Source organism: Phyllobates terribilis, unplaced genomic scaffold, assembly GCF_046119375.1.
Source record: "Phyllobates terribilis strain yellow unplaced genomic scaffold, ASM4611937v1 Scaffold_40__1_contigs__length_11209783, whole genome shotgun sequence".
Taxonomy (NCBI): Eukaryota; Metazoa; Chordata; class Amphibia; order Anura; family Dendrobatidae; genus Phyllobates; species Phyllobates terribilis.
Window position 1 is genome coordinate 3,444,512 of NW_027362800.1, and position 16,424 is coordinate 3,460,935.

The 16,424-nt window shown below is 45.5% G+C and overlaps 12 non-coding genes and 1 pseudogene across 12 annotated transcripts; all 13 read right to left on the minus strand.

The window, feature by feature from the left end:
- Window positions 1-726: 726 nt before the first annotated feature.
- Window positions 727-917, minus strand: LOC141186820 (U2 spliceosomal RNA). The gene has a single exon (XR_012261063.1). It is a non-coding gene; the product is annotated as a U2 spliceosomal RNA (small nuclear RNA).
- A 1,120-nt stretch (window positions 918-2,037) lies between these two features.
- On the minus strand, window positions 2,038-2,228 carry LOC141185298 (U2 spliceosomal RNA). The gene has a single exon (XR_012259974.1). It is a non-coding gene; the product is annotated as a U2 spliceosomal RNA (small nuclear RNA).
- Window positions 2,229-3,348: 1,120 nt separating this feature from the next.
- On the minus strand, window positions 3,349-3,539 carry LOC141186821 (U2 spliceosomal RNA). Its single transcript, XR_012261064.1, has one exon. It is a non-coding gene; the product is annotated as a U2 spliceosomal RNA (small nuclear RNA).
- A 1,120-nt stretch (window positions 3,540-4,659) lies between these two features.
- LOC141186822 (U2 spliceosomal RNA) lies at window positions 4,660-4,850 on the minus strand. The gene has a single exon (XR_012261065.1). It is a non-coding gene; the product is annotated as a U2 spliceosomal RNA (small nuclear RNA).
- Window positions 4,851-5,971: 1,121 nt separating this feature from the next.
- Window positions 5,972-6,162, minus strand: LOC141186824 (U2 spliceosomal RNA). Its single transcript, XR_012261066.1, has one exon. It is a non-coding gene; the product is annotated as a U2 spliceosomal RNA (small nuclear RNA).
- A 1,123-nt stretch (window positions 6,163-7,285) lies between these two features.
- Window positions 7,286-7,476, minus strand: LOC141186826 (U2 spliceosomal RNA). The gene has a single exon (XR_012261068.1). It is a non-coding gene; the product is annotated as a U2 spliceosomal RNA (small nuclear RNA).
- A 1,124-nt stretch (window positions 7,477-8,600) lies between these two features.
- LOC141186827 (U2 spliceosomal RNA) lies at window positions 8,601-8,791 on the minus strand. The gene has a single exon (XR_012261069.1). It is a non-coding gene; the product is annotated as a U2 spliceosomal RNA (small nuclear RNA).
- Window positions 8,792-9,914: 1,123 nt separating this feature from the next.
- Window positions 9,915-10,096, minus strand: LOC141185634 (U2 spliceosomal RNA). Its single transcript, XR_012260276.1, has one exon. It is a non-coding gene; the product is annotated as a U2 spliceosomal RNA (small nuclear RNA).
- Window positions 10,097-10,620: 524 nt separating this feature from the next.
- LOC141186109 (U2 spliceosomal RNA) lies at window positions 10,621-10,736 on the minus strand (annotated as a pseudogene).
- Window positions 10,737-11,856: 1,120 nt separating this feature from the next.
- On the minus strand, window positions 11,857-12,047 carry LOC141184380 (U2 spliceosomal RNA). The gene has a single exon (XR_012259141.1). It is a non-coding gene; the product is annotated as a U2 spliceosomal RNA (small nuclear RNA).
- A 1,120-nt stretch (window positions 12,048-13,167) lies between these two features.
- LOC141184853 (U2 spliceosomal RNA) lies at window positions 13,168-13,358 on the minus strand. Its single transcript, XR_012259569.1, has one exon. It is a non-coding gene; the product is annotated as a U2 spliceosomal RNA (small nuclear RNA).
- Window positions 13,359-14,477: 1,119 nt separating this feature from the next.
- On the minus strand, window positions 14,478-14,668 carry LOC141184854 (U2 spliceosomal RNA). Its single transcript, XR_012259570.1, has one exon. It is a non-coding gene; the product is annotated as a U2 spliceosomal RNA (small nuclear RNA).
- A 1,119-nt stretch (window positions 14,669-15,787) lies between these two features.
- LOC141186828 (U2 spliceosomal RNA) lies at window positions 15,788-15,978 on the minus strand. The gene has a single exon (XR_012261070.1). It is a non-coding gene; the product is annotated as a U2 spliceosomal RNA (small nuclear RNA).
- Between the last annotated feature and the right edge of the window lie 446 nt (window positions 15,979-16,424).

Here is a 16,424-nt window from a genome sequence, read left to right on the forward strand (position 1 = left end):
GCTCAGAGCCTATTATGACACGCGCAGCCAGCGTTCCATTGCCACATTCCGTCTACTGCAGGCGGGATACCTGGATGGCTGAATGTCACTGAGAAGCTCACAGAGACCGCCATAAGCAACAGTTTAAAAGAATGCCACAGACTAATCAACCAAACTTTTTGGGTTGGTTTCTCTTTTATAGTCTGCAGGCATTAAATGAAAGAAGTCAGTGTTCCAGCAGAGGGAGACAACGTTTCAGAAAAGGCATTGTAGCAAACCAAAAAAGAAATTTTAAGCGCAGCAGAGTAACCAGCTCACATACCTGTTAGCTCAGGTGAGTTTAAAAGGCTGCTGTTGATAACAAGGGCATTTGCTAAATAGATGGTGTGTGTGCAACAATATACTGAAAGGTCAATTATATTGTGCAGCTTATCTCACCACCTGTAGTTATTTAGGTGAAAGCTCCAAAATGCTTGCCTAATATGTCTGTTTATCCAAAAGGAAGTATAGAGGGAGAGCTAGATAGATAGCATTGCATTACATTACATTACATGGCAATGCAATGCACAGTTGCTGAAGTTGAACCAAAATGAGCTTGTCATCTGGCTTCTGCAACTTTTAACATGAAAAATCCAATGAGGAGAAGAAAAGCAAAGCCAAAGAGTCCATCCCAAAATCCGACAAACAAGCAAAATGAACAAAAAGCATTGAATTCAATTCTTTCTGATTTTAGAAACTGCATTAAAGAAGGGGTGCACCGGTCCTGGAGATACTGCAATACCAGGTCAATGCGTGGAGTGGACAGAGCAAGCTCTTTTTCCATCTCCCTGTTCTAAAAATCCATTTAATATATGGTCCCCAGATAGGGGACGTATCAGATATTAAACTGATAAGAACAGATACTACACTTGATCTTAGCCAAAAGGCCGAGAAGCGATAACCAGAATTGGTTTCCGACTACGGTGCCACCCAAGGATTCTGAAAAGTCCATTTGTGGAGATGGCCACCTGGACTCCCGTTAAGAAGACATGCTGTCAACCTCTAGATCCCTCACATGCCTGCACTTTTCGGCTTGCTGCTGCTGCAATCCACGCGTTTTAGATCTGCATAACTCCACCTCTTTTAGCACAGTACCCTCAACCCCCGGCTGTTCCCACCCGCCTCAACACCGTTGGAAGGGAGGAGAACCAATTAAGGCGGGGGGGGGGTGGAACGAGCAGCTGTCTACCCTTAGCAGGAGGGTTGCTGATTAATTACCTCTCCTGCTGCTGCTGCTGCTGGCTGTCCAGCAGCAGACTGAAGGTGGCTGCTGCTGTGCGCAGGTATATAAAGGCTCAGAGCCTATTATGACACGCGCAGCCAGCGTTCCATTGCCACATTCCGTCTACTGCAGGCGGGATACCTGGATGGCTGAATGTCACTGAGAAGCTCACAGAGACCGCCATAAGCAACAGTTTAAAAGAATGCCACAGACTAATCAACCAAACTTTTTGGGTTGGTTTCTCTTTTATAGTCTGCAGGCATTAAATGAAAGAAGTCAGTGTTCCAGCAGAGGGAGACAACGTTTCAGAAAAGGCATTGTAGCAAACCAAAAAAGAAATTTTAAGCGCAGCAGAGTAACCAGCTCACATACCTGTTAGCTCAGGTGAGTTGAAAAGGCTGCTGTTGATAACAAGGGCATTTGCTAAATAGATGGTGTGTGTGCAACAATATACTGAAAGGTCAATTATATTGTGCAGCTTATCTCACCACCTGTAGTTATTTAGGTGAAAGCTCCAAAATGCTTGCCTAATATGTCTGTTTATCCAAAAGGAAGTATAGAGGGAGAGCTAGATAGATAGCATTGCATTACATTACATTACATGGCAATGCAATGCACAGTTGCTGAAGTTGAACCAAAATGAGCTTGTCATCTGGCTTCTGCAACTTTTAACATGAAAAATCCAATGAGGAGAAGAAAAGCAAAGCCAAAGAGTCCATCCCAAAATCCGACAAACAAGCAAAATGAACAAAAAGCATTGAATTCAATTCTTTCTGATTTTAGAAACTGCATTAAAGAAGGGGTGCACCGGTCCTGGAGATACTGCAATACCAGGTCAATGCGTGGAGTGGACAGAGCAAGCTCTTTTTCCATCTCCCTGTTCTAAAAATCCATTTAATATATGGTCCCCAGATAGGGGACGTATTAGATATTAAACTGATAAGAACAGATACTACACTTGATCTTAGCCAAAAGGCCGAGAAGCGATAACCAGAATTGGTTTCCGACTACGGTGCCACCCAAGGATTCTGAAAAGTCCATTTGTGGAGATGGCCACCTGGACTCCCGTTAAGAAGACATGCTGTCAACCTCTAGATCCCTCACATGCCTGCACTTTTCGGCTTGCTGCTGCTGCAATCCACGCGTTTTAGATCTGCATAACTCCACCTCTTTTAGCACAGTACCCTCAACCCCCGGCTGTTCCCACCCGCCTCAACACCGTTGGAAGGGAGGAGAACCAATTAAGGCGGGGGGGGGGTGGAACGAGCAGCTGTCTACCCTTAGCAGGAGGGTTGCTGATTAATTACCTCTCCTGCTGCTGCTGCTGCTGGCTGTCCAGCAGCAGACTGAAGGTGGCTGCTGCTGTGCGCAGGTATATAAAGGCTCAGAGCCTATTATGACATGCGCAGCCAGCGTTCCATTGCCACATTCCGTCTACTGCAGGCGGGATACCTGGATGGCTGAATGTCACTGAGAAGCTCACAGAGACCGCCATAAGCAACAGTTTAAAAGAATGCCACAGACTAATCAACCAAACTTTTTGGGTTGGTTTCTCTTTTATAGTCTGCAGGCATTAAATGAAAGAAGTCAGTGTTCCAGCAGAGGGAGACAACGTTTCAGAAAAGGCATTGTAGCAAACCAAAAAAGAAATTTTAAGCGCAGCAGAGTAACCAGCTCACATACCTGTTAGCTCAGGTGAGTTTAAAAGGCTGCTGTTGATAACAAGGGCATTTGCTAAATAGATGGTGTGTGTGCAACAATATACTGAAAGGTCAATTATATTGTGCAGCTTATCTCACCACCTGTAGTTATTTAGGTGAAAGCTCCAAAATGCTTGCCTAATATGTCTGTTTATCCAAAAGGAAGTATAGAGGGAGAGCTAGATAGATAGCATTGCATTACATTACATTACATGGCAATGCAATGCACAGTTGCTGAAGTTGAACCAAAATGAGCTTGTCATCTGGCTTCTGCAACTTTTAACATGAAAAATCCAATGAGGAGAAGAAAAGCAAAGCCAAAGAGTCCATCCCAAAATCTGACAAACAAGCAAAATGAACAAAAAGCATTGAATTCAATTCTTTCTGATTTTAGAAACTGCATTAAAGAAGGGGTGCACCGGTCCTGGAGATACTGCAATACCAGGTCAATGCGTGGAGTGGACAGAGCAAGCTCTTTTTCCATCTCCCTGTTCTAAAAATCCATTTAATATATGGTCCCCAGATAGGGGACGTATCAGATATTAAACTGATAAGAACAGATACTACACTTGATCTTAGCCAAAAGGCCGAGAAGCGATAACCAGAATTGGTTTCCGACTACGGTGCCACCCAAGGATTCTGAAAAGTCCATTTGTGGAGATGGCCACCTGGACTCCCGTTAAGAAGACATGCTGTCAACCTCTAGATCCCTCACATGCCTGCACTTTTCGGCTTGCTGCTGCTGCAATCCACGCGTTTTAGATCTGCATAACTCCACCTCTTTTAGCACAGTACCCTCAACCCCCGGCTGTTCCCACCCGCCTCAACACCGTTGGAAGGGAGGAGAACCAATTAAGGCGGGGGGGGTGTGGAACGAGCAGCTGTCTACCCTTAGCAGGAGGGTTGCTGATTAATTACCTCTCCTGCTGCTGCTGCTGCTGGCTGTCCAGCAGCAGACTGAAGGTGGCTGCTGCTGTGCGCAGGTATATAAAGGCTCAGAGCCTATTATGACACGCGCAGCCAGCGTTCCATTGCCACATTCCGTCTACTGCAGGCGGGATACCTGGATGGCTGAATGTCACTGAGAAGCTCACAGAAACCGCCATAAGCAACAGTTTAAAAGAATGCCACAGACTAATCAACCAAACTTTTTGGGTTGGTTTCTCTTTTATAGTCTGCAGGCATTAAATGAAAGAAGTCAGTGCTCCAGCAGAGGGAGACAACGTTTCAGAAAAGGCATTGTAGCAAACCAAAAAAGAAATTTTAAGCGCAGCAGAGTAACCAGCTCACATACCTGTTAGCTCAGGTGAGTTTAAAAGGCTGCTGTTGATAACAAGGGCATTTGCTAAATAGATGGTGTGTGTGCAACAATATACTGAAAGGTCAATTATATTGTGCAGCTTATCTCACCACCTGTAGTTATTTAGGTGAAAGCTCCAAAATGCTTGCCTAATATGTCTGTTTATCCAAAAGGAAGTATAGAGGGAGAGCTAGATAGATAGCATTGCATTACATTACATTACATGGCAATGCAATGCACAGTTGCTGAAGTTGAACCAAAATGAGCTTGTCATCTGGCTTCTGCAACTTTTAACATGAAAAATCCAATGAGGAGAAGAAAAGCAAAGCCAAAGAGTCCATCCCAAAATCCGACAAACAAGCAAAATGAACAAAAAGCATTGAATTCAATTCTTTCTGATTTTAGAAACTGCATTAAAGAAGGGGTGCACCGGTCCTGGAGATACTGCAATACCAGGTCAATGCGTGGAGTGGACAGAGCAAGCTCTTTTTCCATCTCCCTGTTCTAAAAATCCATTTAATATATGGTCCCCAGATAGGGGACGTATCAGATATTAAACTGATAAGAACAGATACTACACTTGATCTTAGCCAAAAGGCCGAGAAGCGATAACCAGAATTGGTTTCCGACTACGGTGCCACCCAAGGATTCTGAAAAGTCCATTTGTGGAGATGGCCACCTGGACTCCCGTTAAGAAGACATGCTGTCAACCTCTAGATCCCTCACATGCCTGCACTTTTCGGCTTGCTGCTGCTGCAATCCACGCGTTTTAGATCTGCATAACTCCACCTCTTTTAGCACAGTACCCTCAACCCCCGGCTGTTCCCACCCGCCTCAACACCGTTGGAAGGGAGGAGAACCAATTAAGGCGGGGGGGGGGGTGGAACGAGCAGCTGTCTACCCTTAGCAGGAGGGTTGCTGATTAATTACCTCTCCTGCTGCTGCTGCTGCTGGCTGTCCAGCAGCAGACTGAAGGTGGCTGCTGCTGTGCGCAGGTATATAAAGGCTCAGAGCCTATTATGACACGCGCAGCCAGCGTTCCATTGCCACATTCCGTCTACTGCAGGCGGGATACCTGGATGGCTGAATGTCACTGAGAAGCTCACAGAGACCGCCATAAGCAACAGTTTAAAAGAATGCCACAGACTAATCAACCAAACTTTTTGGGTTGGTTTCTCTTTTATAGTCTGCAGGCATTAAATGAAAGAAGTCAGTGTTCCAGCAGAGGGAGACAACGTTTCAGAAAAGGCATTGTAGCAAACCAAAAAATAAATTTTAAGCGCAGCAGAGTAACCAGCTCACATACCTGTTAGCTCAGGTGAGTTTAAAAGGCTGCTGTTGATAACAAGGGCATTTGCTAAATAGATGGTGTGTGTGCAACAATATACTGAAAGGTCAATTATATTGTGCAGCTTATCTCACCACCTGTAGTTATTTAGGTGAAAGCTCCAAAATGCTTGCCTAATATGTCTGTTTATCCAAAAGGAAGTATAGAGGGAGAGCTAGATAGATAGCATTGCATTACATTACATTACATGGCAATGCAATGCACAGTTGCTGAAGTTGAACCAAAATGAGCTTGTCATCTGGCTTCTGCAACTTTTAACATGAAAAATCCAATGAGGAGAAGAAAAGCAAAGCCAAAGAGTCCATCCCAAAATCCGACAAACAAGCAAAATGAACAAAAAGCATTGAATTCAATTCTTTCTGATTTTAGAAACTGCATTAAAGAAGGGGTGCACCGGTCCTGGAGATACTGCAATACCAGGTCAATGCGTGGAGTGGACAGAGCAAGCTCTTTTTCCATCTCCCTGTTCTAAAAATCCATTTAATATATGGTCCCCAGATAGGGGACGTATCAGATATTAAACTGATAAGAACAGATACTACACTTGATCTTAGCCAAAAGGCCGAGAAGCGATAACCAGAATTGGTTTCCGACTACGGTGCCACCCAAGGATTCTGAAAAGTCCATTTGTGGAGATGGCCACCTGGACTCCCGTTAAGAAGACATGCTGTCAACCTCTAGATCCCTCACATGCCTGCACTTTTCGGCTTGCTGCTGCTGCAATCCACGCGTTTTAGATCTGCATAACTCCACCTCTTTTAGCACAGTACCCTCAACCCCCGGCTGTTCCCACCCGCCTCAACACCGTTGGAAGGGAGGAGAACCAATTAAGGCGGGGGGGGGGGGAGTGGAACGAGCAGCTGTCTACCCTTAGCAGGAGGGTTGCTGATTAATTACCTCTCCTGCTGCTGCTGCTGCTGGCTGTCCAGCAGCAGACTGAAGGTGGCTGCTGCTGTGCGCAGGTATATAAAGGCTCAGAGCCTATTATGACACGCGCAGTCAGCGTTCCATTGCCACATTCCGTCTACTGCAGGCGGGATACCTGGATGGCTGAATGTCACTGAGAAGCTCACAGAGACCGCCATAAGCAACAGTTTAAAAGAATGCCACAGACTAATCAACCAAACTTTTTGGGCTGGTTTCTCTTTTATAGTCTGCAGGCATTAAATGAAAGAAGTCAGTGTTCCAGCAGAGGGAGACAACGTTTCAGAAAAGGCATTGTAGCAAACCAAAAAAGAAATTTTAAGCGCAGCAGAGTAACCAGCTCACATACCTGTTAGCTCAGGTGAGTTTAAAGGCTGCTGTTGATAACAAGGGCATTTGCTAAATAGATGGTGTGTGTGCAACAATATACTGAAAGGTCAATTATATTGTGCAGCTTATCTCACCACCTGTAGTTATTTAGGTGAAAGCTCCAAAATGCTTGCCTAATATGTCTGTTTATCCAAAAGGAAGTATAGAGGGAGAGCTAGATAGATAGCATTGCATTACATTACATTACATGGCAATGCAATGCACAGTTGCTGAAGTTGAACCAAAATGAGCTTGTCATCTGGCTTCTGCAACTTTTAACATGAAAAATCCAATGAGGAGAAGAAAAGCAAAGCCAAAGAGTCCATCCCAAAATCCGACAAACAAGCAAAATGAACAAAAAGCATTGAATTCAATTCTTTCTGATTTTAGAAACTGCATTAAAGAAGGGGTGCACCGGTCCTGGAGATACTGCAATACCAGGTCAATGCGTGGAGTGGACAGAGCAAGCTCTTTTTCCATCTCCCTGTTCTAAAAATCCATTTAATATATGGTCCCCAGATAGGGGACGTATCAGATATTAAACTGATAAGAACAGATACTACACTTGATCTTAGCCAAAAGGCCGAGAAGCGATAACCAGAATTGGTTTCCGACTACGGTGCCACCCAAGGATTCTGAAAAGTCCATTTGTGGAGATGGCCACCTGGACTCCCGTTAAGAAGACATGCTGTCAACCTCTAGATCCCTCACATGCCTGCACTTTTCGGCTTGCTGCTGCTGCAATCCACGCGTTTTAGATCTGCATAACTCCACCTCTTTTAGCACAGTACCCTCAACCCCCGGCTGTTCCCACCCGCCTCAACACCGTTGGAAGGGAGGAGAACCAATTAAGGCGGGGGGGGGGGGGGTGGAACGAGCAGCTGTCTACCCTTAGCAGGAGGGTTGCTGATTAATTACCTCTCCTGCTGCTGCTGCTGCTGGCTGTCCAGCAGCAGACTGAAGGTGGCTGCTGCTGTGCGCAGGTATATAAAGGCTCAGAGCCTATTATGACACGCGCAGCCAGCGTTCCATTGCCACATTCCGTCTACTGCAGGCGGGATACCTGGATGGCTGAATGTCACTGAGAAGCTCACAGAGACCGCCATAAGCAACAGTTTAAAAGAATGCCACAGACTAATCAACCAAACTTTTTGGGTTGGTTTCTCTTTTATAGTCTGCAGGCATTAAATGAAAGAAGTCAGTGTTCCAGCAGAGGGAGACAACGTTTCAGAAAAGGCATTGTAGCAAACCAAAAAAGAAATTTTAAGCGCAGCAGAGTAACCAGCTCACATACCTGTTAGCTCAGGTGAGTTTAAAAGGCTGCTGTTGATAACAAGGGCATTTGCTAAATAGATGGTGTGTGTGCAACAATATACTGAAAGGTCAATTATATTGTGCAGCTTATCTCACCACCTGTAGTTATTTAGGTGAAAGCTCCAAAATGCTTGCCTAATATGTCTGTTTATCCAAAAGGAAGTATAGAGGGAGAGCTAGATAGATAGCATTGCATTACATTACATTACATGGCAATGCAATGCACAGTTGCTGAAGTTGAACCAAAATGAGCTTGTCATCTGGCTTCTGCAACTTTTAACATGAAAAATCCAATGAGGAGAAGAAAAGCAAAGCCAAAGAGTCCATCCCAAAATCCGACAAACAAGCAAAATGAACAAAAAGCATTGAATTCAATTCTTTCTGATTTTAGAAACTGCATTAAAGAAGGGGTGCACCGGTCCTGGAGATACTGCAATACCAGGTCAATGCGTGGAGTGGACAGAGCAAGCTCTTTTTCCATCTCCCTGTTCTAAAAATCCATTTAATATATGGTCCCCAGATAGGGGACGTATCAGATATTAAACTGATAAGAACAGATACTACACTTGATCTTAGCCAAAAGGCCGAGAAGCGATAACCAGAATTGGTTTCCGACTACGGTGCCACCCAAGGATTCTGAAAAGTCCATTTGTGGAGATGGCCACCTGGACTCCCGTTAAGAAGACATGCTGTCAACCTCTAGATCCCTCACATGCCTGCACTTTTCGGCTTGCTGCTGCTGCAATCCACGCGTTTTAGATCTGCATAACTCCACCTCTTTTAGCACAGTACCCTCAACCCCCGGCTGTTCCCACCCGCCTCAACACCGTTGGAAGGGAGGAGAACCAATTAAGGCGGGGGGGGGGGGGTGGAACGAGCAGCTGTCTACCCTTAGCAGGAGGGTTGCTGATTAATTACCTCTCCTGCTGCTGCTGCTGCTGGCTGTCCAGCAGCAGACTGAAGGTGGCTGCTGCTGTGCGCAGGTATATAAAGGCTCAGAGCCTATTATGACACGCGCAGCCAGCGTTCCATTGCCACATTCCGTCTACTGCAGGCGGGATACCTGGATGGCTGAATGTCACTGAGAAGCTCACAGAGACCGCCATAAGCAACAGTTTAAAAGAATGCCACAGACTAATCAACCAAACTTTTTGGGTTGGTTTCTCTTTTATAGTCTGCAGGCATTAAATGAAAGAAGTCAGTGTTCCAGCAGAGGGAGACAACGTTTCAGAAAAGGCATTGTAGCAAACCAAAAAAGAAATTTTAAGCGCAGCAGAGTAACCAGCTCACATACCTGTTAGCTCAGGTGAGTTTAAAAGGCTGCTGTTGATAACAAGGGCATTTGCTAAATAGATGGTGTGTGTGCAACAATATACTGAAAGGTCAATTATATTGTGCAGCTTATCTCACCACCTGTAGTTATTTAGGTGAAAGCTCCAAAATGCTTGCCTAATATGTCTGTTTATCCAAAAGGAAGTATAGAGGGAGAGCTAGATAGATAGCATTGCATTACATTACATTACATGGCAATGCAATGCACAGTTGCTGAAGTTGAACCAAAATGAGCTTGTCATCTGGCTTCTGCAACTTTTAACATGAAAAATCCAATGAGGAGAAGAAAAGCAAAGCCAAAGAGTCCATCCCAAAATCCGACAAACAAGCAAAATGAACAAAAAGCATTGAATTCAATTCTTTCTGATTTTAGAAACTGCATTAAAGAAGGGGTGCACCGGTCCTGGAGATACTGCAATACCAGGTCAATGCGTGGAGTGGACAGAGCAAGCTCTTTTTCCATCTCCCTGTTCTAAAAATCCATTTAATATATGGTCCCCAGATAGGGGACGTATCAGATATTAAACTGATAAGAACAGATTTTTTGATTGAAGCTGCATCCAAGGCACTGAAAAATGTGACCGAAGTCACACCAAAACAGCGCACGAGGCGAGGATTCATGTGGACCCTTCCCGGAGGAGAGGGTTCCCAATAAACCATCCCCATCCCTCCGAGCCAGAAGGCCACAGCGAGGGTCAGGGATCTCCGATGCTCTCCCTAGCCGAAGCCGGAGAAGAGCCGTTTTCGTGCTCCCAGCTTCCATCTAGGCTGCCACACTAGTGGAGCTGGAGCCTGTGTTGGTTTCTCAGCCCAAAGCTGACCGGACCTCCGACCGGGTTTATAAAAATTCCCTTTCCTAGCCCGGAGGCCAGGAATAGGGGGGGTTGCTCAGAAAGTATGATTGGCAAAGGTGCGGCGTGCTACGAAGCCAAGTCTTTCTGGGGTTCCCAGTCCCAGTAAGCTTGGACTCCCACCAGGGCGCCTACTCCTGGGGCACATTGCTCCAAAGCCCTCACACTTACCCAGCCTAGTGACTTCGATCCTGGAGGGCCATGTTTTCCATCAGATAACTCTATGAGCCACCTGGCGTACTAACAAGTGCACCAAACCAGTGTGTAATATGCATCAATTTACTAGGGCAGCCCAAGGACAAAACTGCCTTTTCAAAAGATACTACACTTGATCTTAGCCAAAAGGCCGAGAAGCGATAACCAGAATTGGTTTCCGACTACGGTGCCACCCAAGGATTCTGAAAAGTCCATTTGTGGAGATGGCCACCTGGACTCCCGTTAAGAAGACATGCTGTCAACCTCTAGATCCCTCACATGCCTGCACTTTTCGGCTTGCTGTTGCTGCAATCCACGCATTTTAGATCTGCATAACTCCACCTCTTTTAGCACAGTACCCTCAACCCCCGGCTGTTCCCACCCGCCTCAACACCGTTGGAAGGGAGGAGAACCAATTAAGGCGGGGGGGGGGTGGAACGAGCAGCTGTCTACCCTTAGCAGGAGGGTTGCTGATTAATTACCTCTCCTGCTGCTGCTGCTGCTGGCTGTCCAGCAGCAGACTGAAGGTGGCTGCTGCTGTGCGCAGGTATATAAAGGCTCAGAGCCTATTATGACACGCGCAGCCAGCGTTCCATTGCCACATTCCGTCTACTGCAGGCGGGATACCTGGATGGCTGAATGTCACTGAGAAGCTCACAGAGACCGCCATAAGCAACAGTTTAAAAGAATGCCACAGACTAATCAACCAAACTTTTTGGGTTGGTTTCTCTTTTATAGTCTGCAGGCATTAAATGAAAGAAGTCAGTGTTCCAGCAGAGGGAGACAACGTTTCAGAAAAGGCATTGTAGCAAACCAAAAAAGAAATTTTAAGCGCAGCAGAGTAACCAGCTCACATACCTGTTAGCTCAGGTGAGTTTAAAAGGCTGCTGTTGATAACAAGGGCATTTGCTAAATAGATGGTGTGTGTGCAACAATATACTGAAAGGTCAATTATATTGTGCAGCTTATCTCACCACCTGTAGTTATTTAGGTGAAAGCTCCAAAATGCTTGCCTAATATGTCTGTTTATCCAAAAGGAAGTATAGAGGGAGAGCTAGATAGATAGCATTGCATTACATTACATTACATGGCAATGCAATGCACAGTTGCTGAAGTTGAACCAAAATGAGCTTGTCATCTGGCTTCTGCAACTTTTAACATGAAAAATCCAATGAGGAGAAGAAAAGCAAAGCCAAAGAGTCCATCCCAAAATCCGACAAACAAGCAAAATGAACAAAAAGCATTGAATTCAATTCTTTCTGATTTTAGAAACTGCATTAAAGAAGGGGTGCACCGGTCCTGGAGATACTGCAATACCAGGTCAATGCGTGGAGTGGACAGAGCAAGCTCTTTTTCCATCTCCCTGTTCTAAAAATCCATTTTATATATGGTCCCCAGATAGGGGACGTATCAGATATTAAACTGATAAGAACAGATACTACACTTGATCTTAGCCAAAAGGCCGAGAAGCGATAACCAGAATTGGTTTCCGACTACGGTGCCACCCAAGGATTCTGAAAAGTCCATTTGTGGAGATGGCCACCTGGACTCCCGTTAAGAAGACATGCTGTCAACCTCTAGATCCCTCACATGCCTGCACTTTTTGGCTTGCTGCTGCTGCAATCCACGCGTTTTAGATCTGCATAACTCCACCTCTTTTAGCACAGTACCCTCAACCCCCGGTTGTTCCCACCCGCCTCAACACCGTTGGAAGGGAGGAGAACCAATTAAGGCGGGGGGGGGGTGGAACGAGCAGCTGTCTACCCTTAGCAGGAGGGTTGCTGATTAATTACCTCTCCTGCTGCTGCTGCTGCTGGCTGTCCAGCAGCAGACTGAAGGTGGCTGCTGCTGTGCGCAGGTATATAAAGGCTCAGAGCCTATTATGACACGCGCAGCCAGCGTTCCATTGCCACATTCCGTCTACTGCAGGCGGGATACCTGGATGGCTGAATGTCACTGAGAAGCTCACAGAGACCGCCATAAGCAACAGTTTAAAAGAATGCCACAGACTAATCAACCAAACTTTTTGGGTTGGTTTCTCTTTTATAGTCTGCAGGCATTAAATGAAAGAAGTCAGTGTTCCAGCAGAGGGAGACAACGTTTCAGAAAAGGCATTGTAGCAAACCAAAAAAGAAATTTTAAGCGCAGCAGAGTAACCAGCTCACATACCTGTTAGCTCAGGTGAGTTTAAAAGGCTGCTGTTGATAACAAGGGCATTTGCTAAATAGATGGTGTGTGTGCAACAATTTACTGAAAGGTCAATTATATTGTGCAGCTTATCTCACCACCTGTAGTTATTTAGGTGAAAGCTCCAAAATGCTTGCCTAATATGTCTGTTTATCCAAAAGGAAGTACAGAGGGAGAGCTAGATAGATAGCATTGCATTACATTACATTACATGGCAATGCAATGCACAGTTGCTGAAGTTGAACCAAAATGAGCTTGTCATCTGGCTTCTGCAACTTTTAACATGAAAAATCCAATGAGGAGAAGAAAAGCAAAGCCAAAGAGTCCATCCCAAAATCCGACAAACAAGCAAAATGAACAAAAAGCATTGAATTCAATTCTTTCTGATTTTAGAAACTGCATTAAAGAAGGGGTGCACCGGTCCTGGAGATACTGCAATACCAGGTCAATGCGTGGAGTGGACAGAGCAAGCTCTTTTTCCATCTCCCTGTTCTAAAAATCCATTTAATATATGGTCCCCAGATAGGGGACGTATCAGATATTAAACTGATAAGAACAGATACTGCACTTGATCTTAGCCAAAAGGCCGAGAAGCGATAACCAGAATTGGTTTCCGACTACGGTGCCACCCAAGGATTCTGAAAAGTCCATTTGTGGAGATGGCCACCTGGACTCCCGTTAAGAAGACATGCTGTCAACCTCTAGATCCCTCACATGCCTGCACTTTTTGGCTTGCTGCTGCTGCAATCCACGCGTTTTAGATCTGCATAACTCCACCTCTTTTAGCACAGTACCCTCAACCCCCGGCTGTTCCCACCCGCCTCAACACCGTTGGAAGGGAGGAGAACCAATTAAGGCGGGGGGGGGTGGAACGAGCAGCTGTCTACCCTTAGCAGGAGGGTTGCTGATTAATTACCTCTCCTGCTGCTGCTGCTGCTGGCTGTCCAGCAGCAGACTGAAGGTGGCTGCTGCTGTGCGCAGGTATATAAAGGCTCAGAGCCTATTATGACACGCGCAGCCAGCGTTCCATTGCCACATTCCGTCTACTGCAGGCGGGATACCTGGATGGCTGAATGTCACTGAGAAGCTCACAGAGACCGCCATAAGCAACAGTTTAAAAGAATGCCACAGACTAATCAACCAAACTTTTTGGGTTGGTTTCTCTTTTATAGTCTGCAGGCATTAAATGAAAGAAGTCAGTGTTCCAGCAGAGGGAGACAACGTTTCAGAAAAGGCATTGTAGCAAACCAAAAAATAAATTTTAAGCGCAGCAGAGTAACCAGCTCACATACCTGTTAGCTCAGGTGAGTTTAAAAGGCTGCTGTTGATAACAAGGGCATTTGCTAAATAGATGGTGTGTGTGCAACAATATACTGAAAGGTCAATTATATTGTGCAGCTTATCTCACCACCTGTAGTTATTTAGGTGAAAGCTCCAAAATGCTTGCCTAATATGTCTGTTTATCCAAAAGGAAGTATAGAGGGAGAGCTAGATAGATAGCATTGCATTACATTACATTACATGGCAATGCAATGCACAGTTGCTGAAGTTGAACCAAAATGAGCTTGTCATCTGGCTTCTGCAACTTTTAACATGAAAAATCCAATGAGGAGAAGAAAAGCAAAGCCAAAGAGTCCATCCCAAAATCCGACAAACAAGCAAAATGAACAAAAAGCATTGAATTCAATTCTTTCTGATTTTAGAAACTGCATTAAAGAAGGGGTGCACCGGTCCTGGAGATACTGCAATACCAGGTCAATGCGTGGAGTGGACAGAGCAAGCTCTTTTTCCATCTCCCTGTTCTAAAAATCCATTTAATATATGGTCCCCAGATAGGGGACGTATCAGATATTAAACTGATAAGAACAGATACTGCACTTGATCTTAGCCAAAAGGCCGAGAAGCGATAACCAGAATTGGTTTCCGACTACGGTGCCACCCAAGGATTCTGAAAAGTCCATTTGTGGAGATGGCCACCTGGACTCCCGTTAAGAAGACATGCTGTCAACCTCTAGATCCCTCACATGCCTGCACTTTTTGGCTTGCTGCTGCTGCAATCCACGCGTTTTAGATCTGCATAACTCCACCTCTTTTAGCACAGTACCCTCAACCCCCGGCTGTTCCCACCCGCCTCAACACCGTTGGAAGGGAGGAGAACCAATTAAGGCGGGGGGGGGTGGAACGAGCAGCTGTCTACCCTTAGCAGGAGGGTTGCTGATTAATTACCTCTCCTGCTGCTGCTGCTGCTGGCTGTCCAGCAGCAGACTGAAGGTGGCTGCTGCTGTGCGCAGGTATATAAAGGCTCAGAGCCTATTATGACACGCGCAGCCAGCGTTCCATTGCCACATTCCGTCTACTGCAGGCGGGATACCTGGATGGCTGAATGTCACTGAGAAGCTCACAGAGACCGCCATAAGCAACAGTTTAAAAGAATGCCACAGACTAATCAACCAAACTTTTTGGGTTGGTTTCTCTTTTATAGTCTGCAGGCATTAAATGAAAGAAGTCAGTGTTCCAGCAGAGGGAGACAACGTTTCAGAAAAGGCATTGTAGCAAACCAAAAAAGAAATTTTAAGCGCAGCAGAGTAACCAGCTCACATACCTGTTAGCTCAGGTGAGTTTAAAAGGCTGCTGTTGATAACAAGGGCATTTGCTAAATAGATGGTGTGTGTGCAACAATATACTGAAAGGTCAATTATATTGTGCAGCTTATCTCACCACCTGTAGTTATTTAGGTGAAAGCTCCAAAATGCTTGCCTAATATGTCTGTTTATCCAAAAGGAAGTATAGAGGGAGAGCTAGATAGATAGCATTGCATTACATTACATTACATGGCAATGCAATGCACAGTTGCTGAAGTTGAACCAAAATGAGCTTGTCATCTGGCTTCTGCAACTTTTAACATGAAAAATCCAATGAGGAGAAGAAAAGCAAAGCCAAAGAGTCCATCCCAAAATCCGACAAACAAGCAAAATGAACAAAAAGCATTGAATTCAATTCTTTCTGATTTTAGAAACTGCATTAAAGAAGGGGTGCACCGGTCCTGGAGATACTGCAATACCAGGTCAATGCGTGGAGTGGACAGAGCAAGCTCTTTTTCCATCTCCCTGTTCTAAAAATCCATTTAATATATGGTCCCCAGATAGGGGACGTATCAGATATTAAACTGATAAGAACAGATACTACACTTGATCTTAGCCAAAAGGCCGAGAAGCGATAACCAGAATTGGTTTCCGACTACGGTGCCACCCAAGGATTCTGAAAAGTCCATTTGTGGAGATGGCCACCTGGACTCCCGTTAAGAAGACATGCTGTCAACCTCTAGATCCCTCACATGCCTGCACTTTTTGGCTTGCTGCTGCTGCAATCCACGCGTTTTAGATCTGCATAACTCCACCTCTTTTAGCACAGTACCCTCAACCCCCGGCTGTTCCCACCCGCCTCAACACCGTTGGAAGGGAGGAGAACCAATTAAGGCGGGGGGGGGGGGTGGAACGAGCAGCTGTCTACCCTTAGCAGGAGGGTTGCTGATTAATTACCTCTCCTGCTGCTGCTGCTGCTGGCTGTCCAGCAGCAGACTGAAGGTGGCTGCTGCTGTGCGCAGGTATATAAAGGCTCAGAGCCTATTATGACACGCGCAGCCAGCGTTCCATTGCCACATTCC